The 6,835-nt window shown below is 36.6% G+C and overlaps 1 pseudogene; it reads left to right on the top strand.

Moving 5' to 3' along the window:
• Positions 1–3,722: 3,722 nt before the first annotated feature.
• On the top strand, positions 3,723–4,453 carry LOC118851306 (annotated as a pseudogene).
• Positions 4,454–6,835: the final 2,382 nt, after the last annotated feature.

The raw sequence follows: 6,835 nt of genomic DNA, 5'->3' as shown, positions 1-6,835 counted from the left end.
AGCTGAAAAAGCTAGAAAAAGAACAAATTGAAAACCCCCAATTAAATACCAAATTAGAAATACTGAAAATCAAAGGAGAGATTAATAAAATTGAAACCAAGAAAACTATTGAATTAATAAATAAAACAAAGAGCTGGTTTTATAAAAAAACCAATAAAATTGACAAACCTTTGGCCAATTTGATTTAAAAAAAGAAAGAAGAAAATCAAATTACCAGTTTAAAAAATGAAAAGGGTGAGGTCATCTCTAATGAAGAGGAAATCAAAACAATAATTAGGAATTATTTTGCCCAACTGTATGCCCATAAATTTGACAACCTTAGAGATATGGATGAATATCTACAAAAACATAAACTGCCCAGACTAACAGAGAAGGAAGTGAAATTTCTTAATGACCCCATATCAGAAAAAGAAATCGAGCAGGCCATCAACGAACTCCCTAGGAAAAAATCTCCAGGGCCAGATGGTTTTACATGTGAATTCTATCAAACATTTAAAGAACAACTAATTCCATTACTTTATAGACTATTTGGGAAAATAGGTGAAGAAGGAGTCCTACCAAATTCTTTTTATGACACAAATATGGTACTAATACCCAAACCAGGTAGAGTTAAAACAGAGAAAGAAAATTATAGACCAATTTCTCTAATGAATATTGATGCAAAAATTTTAAATAAAATATTAGCAAAAAGATTGCAGCAACTCATTATGAGGATAATACACTATGACCAAGTAGGATTTATTCCAGGAATGCAAGGCTGGTTCAATATTAGGAAAACTATTAGCATAATTGACCATATCAACAACAAAACTAGCAGAAACCATATGATCATCTCAATAGACGCAGAAAAAGCCTTTGACAAAGTACAGCATGCATTCCTATTAAAACACTAGAAAGCATAGGAATAAGTGGAACCTTCCTCAAAATTATAAATAGCATCTACCTAAAACCATCGACAAGCATTATTTGTAATGGGGATAAACTAGATGCATTCCCAATAAGATCAGGGGTGAAACAAGGATGTCCATTATCACCCCTATTATTCAATTTGGTACTAGAAACATTAGCTGTAGCAATAAGAGAAGAAAAAGAAATTGAAGGAATTAGAATAGGAAAAGAAGAAACTAAATTATCACTTTTTGCAGATGATATGATGATTTATCTAGAGAATCCTAGAGAATCAAGTAAAAAACTACTTGAAACAATAAACAACTTTAGCAAAGTTGCAGGATATAAAATAAACCCACATAAATCCTCAGCATTCCTATACATTACTGACAAAGCCCAACAGCAAGAGATAGAAAGAGAAATTCCATTCAAAGTTACTGAAGGCACTATAAAATATTTGGGAGTCTATTTGCCAAGACAAACCCAGGGCCTATATGAACATAACTATGAAACACTTTTCACGCAAATAAAATCACATCTAAATAAATGGAGAAATATCAGTTGCTCATGGTTAGGCCGAGCTAATATAATAAAAATGACAATTCTACCTAAATTAATCTATCTATTCAGTGCTATACCAATCGAACTACCAAAAATTTTTTTACTGAGCTGGACAAAATAATAACAAAATTCATTTGGATAAACAAGAGGTCTAGAGTATCTAGGATATTAATGAAAAGACATGCTAGAGATGGTGGCTTAGCCACACCAGATATTAAACTGTACTACACAGCAGCAGTCATCAAAACTGCCTGGTACTGGTTAAGAAACAGGGGTGTGGATCAGTGGAATAGGATAGGTACACAAGTAGGTGAAATCAACAAGTTTAGCAATCTACTCTTTGATAAACTCAAAGAGGCCAGCTTCTGGGCTAATAATTCACTATTTCACAAAAACTGTTGGGAAAATTGGAAAATGGTAGGGCGAAAACTGGGCATAGACCAATATCTTACACCATATACCAAAATAAAGTCAAAATGGGTTCATGATTTAGGAGTAAAAGTTGATACTCTAAGTAATTTGGGAAAGCAAGGAATAGTTTACTTATCAGATTTGTAGAAAAGTAAAGAATTCATGACCCAACAAGAGATAGAGAGCATTACAAAATGCAAAATGGATAATTTTGATTATGTCAAATTGAAATGTTTTTGTACAAAAAAAGCCAATGCAACAAGAATTAGGAGGGAAGCAGAAAATTGGGAGAAAATCTTTGCAACTAGTATCTCTGATAAAGGCCTCATCTCTAAAATATACAGGGAGCTGAGCCAAATATATAGGAATACAAGCCATTCCCCAATTGAGAAATGGTCAAAGAATATGAACAGGCAGTTTTCAGAGGAAGAAATTAAAGCTATCTACAGGCATATGGAAAAATGCTCTGGATCGCTGCTGATTAGAGAAATGCAAATCAAAACAACTCTTAGGTACCACATCTCTCCTGTCAGATTGGCTAAAATAACAAATCAGGAGAATGATAAATGCTGGAAAGGATGTGGGGAAATTGGAACACTGTTGCATCAAAGCTATCCATTATTCCTGCCAACGAAAACATTATCAAATGAAACATGTGCCTGATCTCTTTAAGATCATACAAATTAACTACCCTTCAGTGTTCTTTGGAGAAAGTCCCCAAACAATCCCAAAGGACTTGTCTATTTCCTGTAAGCCTGTGAAGTCTGGAAAAGTATAATTTGATAAGAGTATCAACTATTGGGAAAGTTAAGGAAATCTGAACTGAATCACACATCCCCAATCACATCCTGCCCAACTCCTAAGCCTATGTTGTATCAGAAAGTAGAGGAACCTAACAACATAACATGGAATCACCAGGCTGTATTTAATGTATTTCTGCTTAATTTGAAGATCTTCCCATCTATTAATAGGCCCATGTGACTTGCTTAAGTCACATAGAAGCCTAAGTTACATGAAGCCTAAGTTACATGAAGCCTGTGATGGGAGGACCTTGCTGAAAGGGTGGAACAGGAAGGGTTGAGCAGAATGGAGGAAGTTTGTCAGAGCAGTTAGAGCTGAGGGAGAGAGGAAGCAGCTAGCAGTGAGTTTTTATTTGTGGGAAGGCCACAGCAGAGGGAAGGCTTTGGGAGGGTATTGTTCCCTGTAGTGATAAAGTGTATTAACTTCTTTGTTTCTATGGTGGATTTTGGTTTTCTGGTGATAGAATTTGGCTTTCTAGTGTTTGAATACATGTTTTGGTTCTGTCTTCTATATGGAGAGTCTGTTACATTTGGCAGTTCAGAACTACACAGGCATATTCATAGTCCTCATCGGTGACATGAATATTGCCTTGGTGATATGCAGGGCAAAATTTGATCCTATTTTCTGAAGGCTTCTTTAAGTGGTTTCTCTTGGTTTGTCTTACTCTTAACTAAGTTGGAATGCCCAAGGCCTTATAATATATTAAACTTAATTGTTTGTTTAAGCTGTGTTCCCATCTAAATGTGTGTTGTCTTGGTGTAAATTAATGTATTGAAAAAGTTAATGCCTTTTCAGAATATTAACTCTCTTCTCAGCAGTAGGATCTAATAAGGTGTTTGATTATTTATTGTTAGCCCTTTTAAAAAAAAAACATTTTTCTTCTTCAGTTTTATTATGATATCTAACATTTTCAGTTGTATATTTTGAAATATTATTTCTTTCAGGGTTATAAATTAATGAATTAATGAACTGTTTCCAATTAAGAAGTCACATTTCTAAAATGACATCAAGACTAAATGTAGGACAGAGCCCTGCACTTCCAGAGGCCATAATCTCTCGCGATGGCTGCATCTCCTCGTGCAGGGACAGAGAAAGAGTCCACAACAGTGTAGAATGGGTTTCAGAAACCAGAAAGAAGGGAACTGCAGTGTGGATGAATCAGAACTCCTCACCTTTCTTGATGGATGGAAAGAACCCTAATTTACAAAGGATGACAAGCCCAGAGGACTATTAGAAGAAAGCAGTTTTGCAACTTTGTTTCCCAAATACAAAAAAGTCTACTTGAAGGAATGTTGGCCTTTGGTGCAGAAAGCTTTGTATGAACATCACATAAATGCAACACTAGACCTTACTGAAGGTAGCATGACTGTTTACACAAAGAAGTCTTTTGATCCTTATATCATCATCAGGGCCAGGGACTTAATAAAACTTTTAGCCAGAAGTGTTCCATTTGAACAGGCAATATGAATTCTTGTGGGTGACACTGTATGTGACATCATCAAGATCGATTCTTTAGTAAGAAATAAAGAGAGATTTGTAAAAAGAAGACTATAGATTAGTGGGCCAAAAGGATATACTCTGAAGGTAGCTTTCAGTAACATAACCTTAAGTGTCTTTTTCACTGGTGTTAAATTTTATATACATAGATTTAATTTTCACACATCTTTTTCCCATGTCATAGGCATTGGAATTGTTAACAAACTGTTACATCACAGTTCAGGGTAACACTGTTTCAGCTCTTGGACCATTTAATGGTTTAAAAGAAGTAAGCAAAACTTTCTTTAACTTTTAATTGTCATATTTTAAAAAAAATAATTTAATTGTAATTTAACATTTGGTCAGAACATTTGTATATGTATATATGTATGTATGTATGTATGTATGTATGTACATATATAAACACAAATATCACCCATTGAAAATTATGTTCTTTGTATGCATTCTCTACCTAAGTTGGCTCAAATCAATTGATAAATCTTTTATTCCATGTAACTTGGGATCTTTTTATCACACAGGAAGCTGAATAAATAGCAGCTAACTTTGATAAGCCCTTAGAAGTCTATTTTTCTATTTCTCTCTATTCCTCTATTATGCTCTTCTATTCGTTCCCTTTGTCTCCCATTTGGCACTGGCATGTGAAAAAGTGAGTAGTCTTTTCTGTGTATTTCTAGAAGACAGAATCAGGGCTAGTTTGTCATTGCATAAGGAAAAATTCAGAAGGATTTGAGGTCAAAAGAAATAACTTTCTGACAATTAAATTTGCATAATACAGGGTGTTCCAATGGTTGAAATTTTCAACAGCATTTTATTTAATTGGAATATTAACAAATAAACTCTTCAACTTCAAATAACATCACATGATTTCATAATCATTTTCCAAGAGAGAAGGTGCTAAAATTGACAGCAATGTGGAGTTATTGAGTTATTGCATTGAGTTCACATGAATCTTTCAAAGTGCATCAACCTTGCATCACAAATGATGGAAATCATATTGAAGATGTTATTTGTTATATTGTTGAAAATTTCATTCATTTCATTTCTTGGAAATATGCATTTTTGCCTATGTGTCCTGACTTTAGGAAGACTGTAGTTTTAAGAATACATTCCTCGATGAGTCACTTCACTTTCTACGTCTTGCCCTTTGTGACTGGGGAAATCATTTACTTTTTCTAGTCAACTTCCTCATCCTATAAATTGAGGTGGTATGTCGGCAAGCAAAATGGCCTTTGTTTTCTTTGAGTAACTCAGTTTATTTCATTGAGCCTTACTAGGTGCTGGGCCCTTGGGGGCCCAGGGAGGGCCTGGTTTGCATGTCTGGGACAGCAGAGGCTTTTGGACCACATGGGTTTGGGTCTGCCTCTTTGTGGGATTCATGGGGCTGGCCGGTGGGAGGTGTTGACTCCAGAGCCATGCCCTGTTGGGTGTTGACCTGGTCTGCATGGATGTGAACCTCCCAGGATCCTAGGGGGGGAAGGGCCAACTCAAGAACCAATCGGCTCTGGTCATTCAGACCATGCTTGATGACGTCAAAAACCCTATAAGAGGAGAGAAGACATCTTGAAGATCCCTTTTTCCCTTTTTTCGGTTGGAGCTCTCTGCAGCAGCAGTGGTGGCACGTGATTCTGGGTCAGCCCTTGTTCTGGGCTGAACCTAGATGTTAGTAACTATGAATTGTATTGGGTCTGTCTGTTGACATTTGTAATTTGTTTGTATTTTGTTCTGAAGTTCAGGGTCCTGGCTTTTTCCAATGAAGTAAGTGAATGAATCTGTATTTGGTCGGTCTGCTGATGCTTATAATTTGTTTGTATTTATTCTGAAGTTCAGGGTGCTGGCTTTTTCCCCTGAACTAAATGAGTGCTGTCTGTATACTCCCCTGAACTAAGTGAATGCTGTCTGTATGCTGGATTAAAGTAAGCTTGTCAACCCCTTCATCTTGCTTTCCTTGGTTAAGCAGATAAAAAGAACCTGTGCATTCCCGCCATGCCGGCAGCCTCCTGGGTGCTGGCTGTGGGTGGATCTTACGCCCTCGCAGAAGCTGCTAGCTGGATTGTTAAAACAGGTGGGGAGGGAGCACAGCGCTTGGAAATGTCTGAGTTTTCTTCCATCTCTAAAATGTCATTGTTTGGTTAACTGGAGGCAGGTAGTCTGAGGGAAAACAGGATGCAGTCTTTCAATGTTTGATTTGTGGAAGGGTACCATAGAATATCTCGGCTGGAACTTCGGGAACTCTGGGAACACACACCAGGGCAGGAATTCTCTCTGTGTCCCTGACAAGTAGTCTTATAACTTTTATTCCAGGCCTTTAAAGAATGGGCTACCTCTGGTAGCAGCTCTTTCCCATTATCTGGATGTATTTTTCTACATTTTTAGCAGAGATCTTCTTCTCTTTCTAACTCCACATACTGCTTCTAGTTCTTCCTCTGAGGCAAGAAAAACAAATTTAATCCCCCTTCTGCGTGAAATTTATTTACACATTTAAAAGGCAACTAACGGATCCTCTGAATTCTCCTTCTGACCCAACATCCCTAGTTCCTTCAGCTGATTTGCCTGTTGTCTCATATTTAATACTCTTTAGTCTGACAATTTCTCACAACTGTGTTGCATAAGAAGAGCATGCAAACATGAAGCAATGAATGAGGGACCAAGCATCACTCATATCTGAAATAAAGGAGTG

Source organism: Trichosurus vulpecula, chromosome 5, assembly GCF_011100635.1.
Source record: "Trichosurus vulpecula isolate mTriVul1 chromosome 5, mTriVul1.pri, whole genome shotgun sequence".
NCBI classification, from domain to species: domain Eukaryota; kingdom Metazoa; phylum Chordata; class Mammalia; order Diprotodontia; family Phalangeridae; genus Trichosurus; species Trichosurus vulpecula.
The sequence above is the reverse complement of the archived record's forward strand: the minus strand, read 5'-3'. Positions and strand labels throughout refer to the sequence as shown.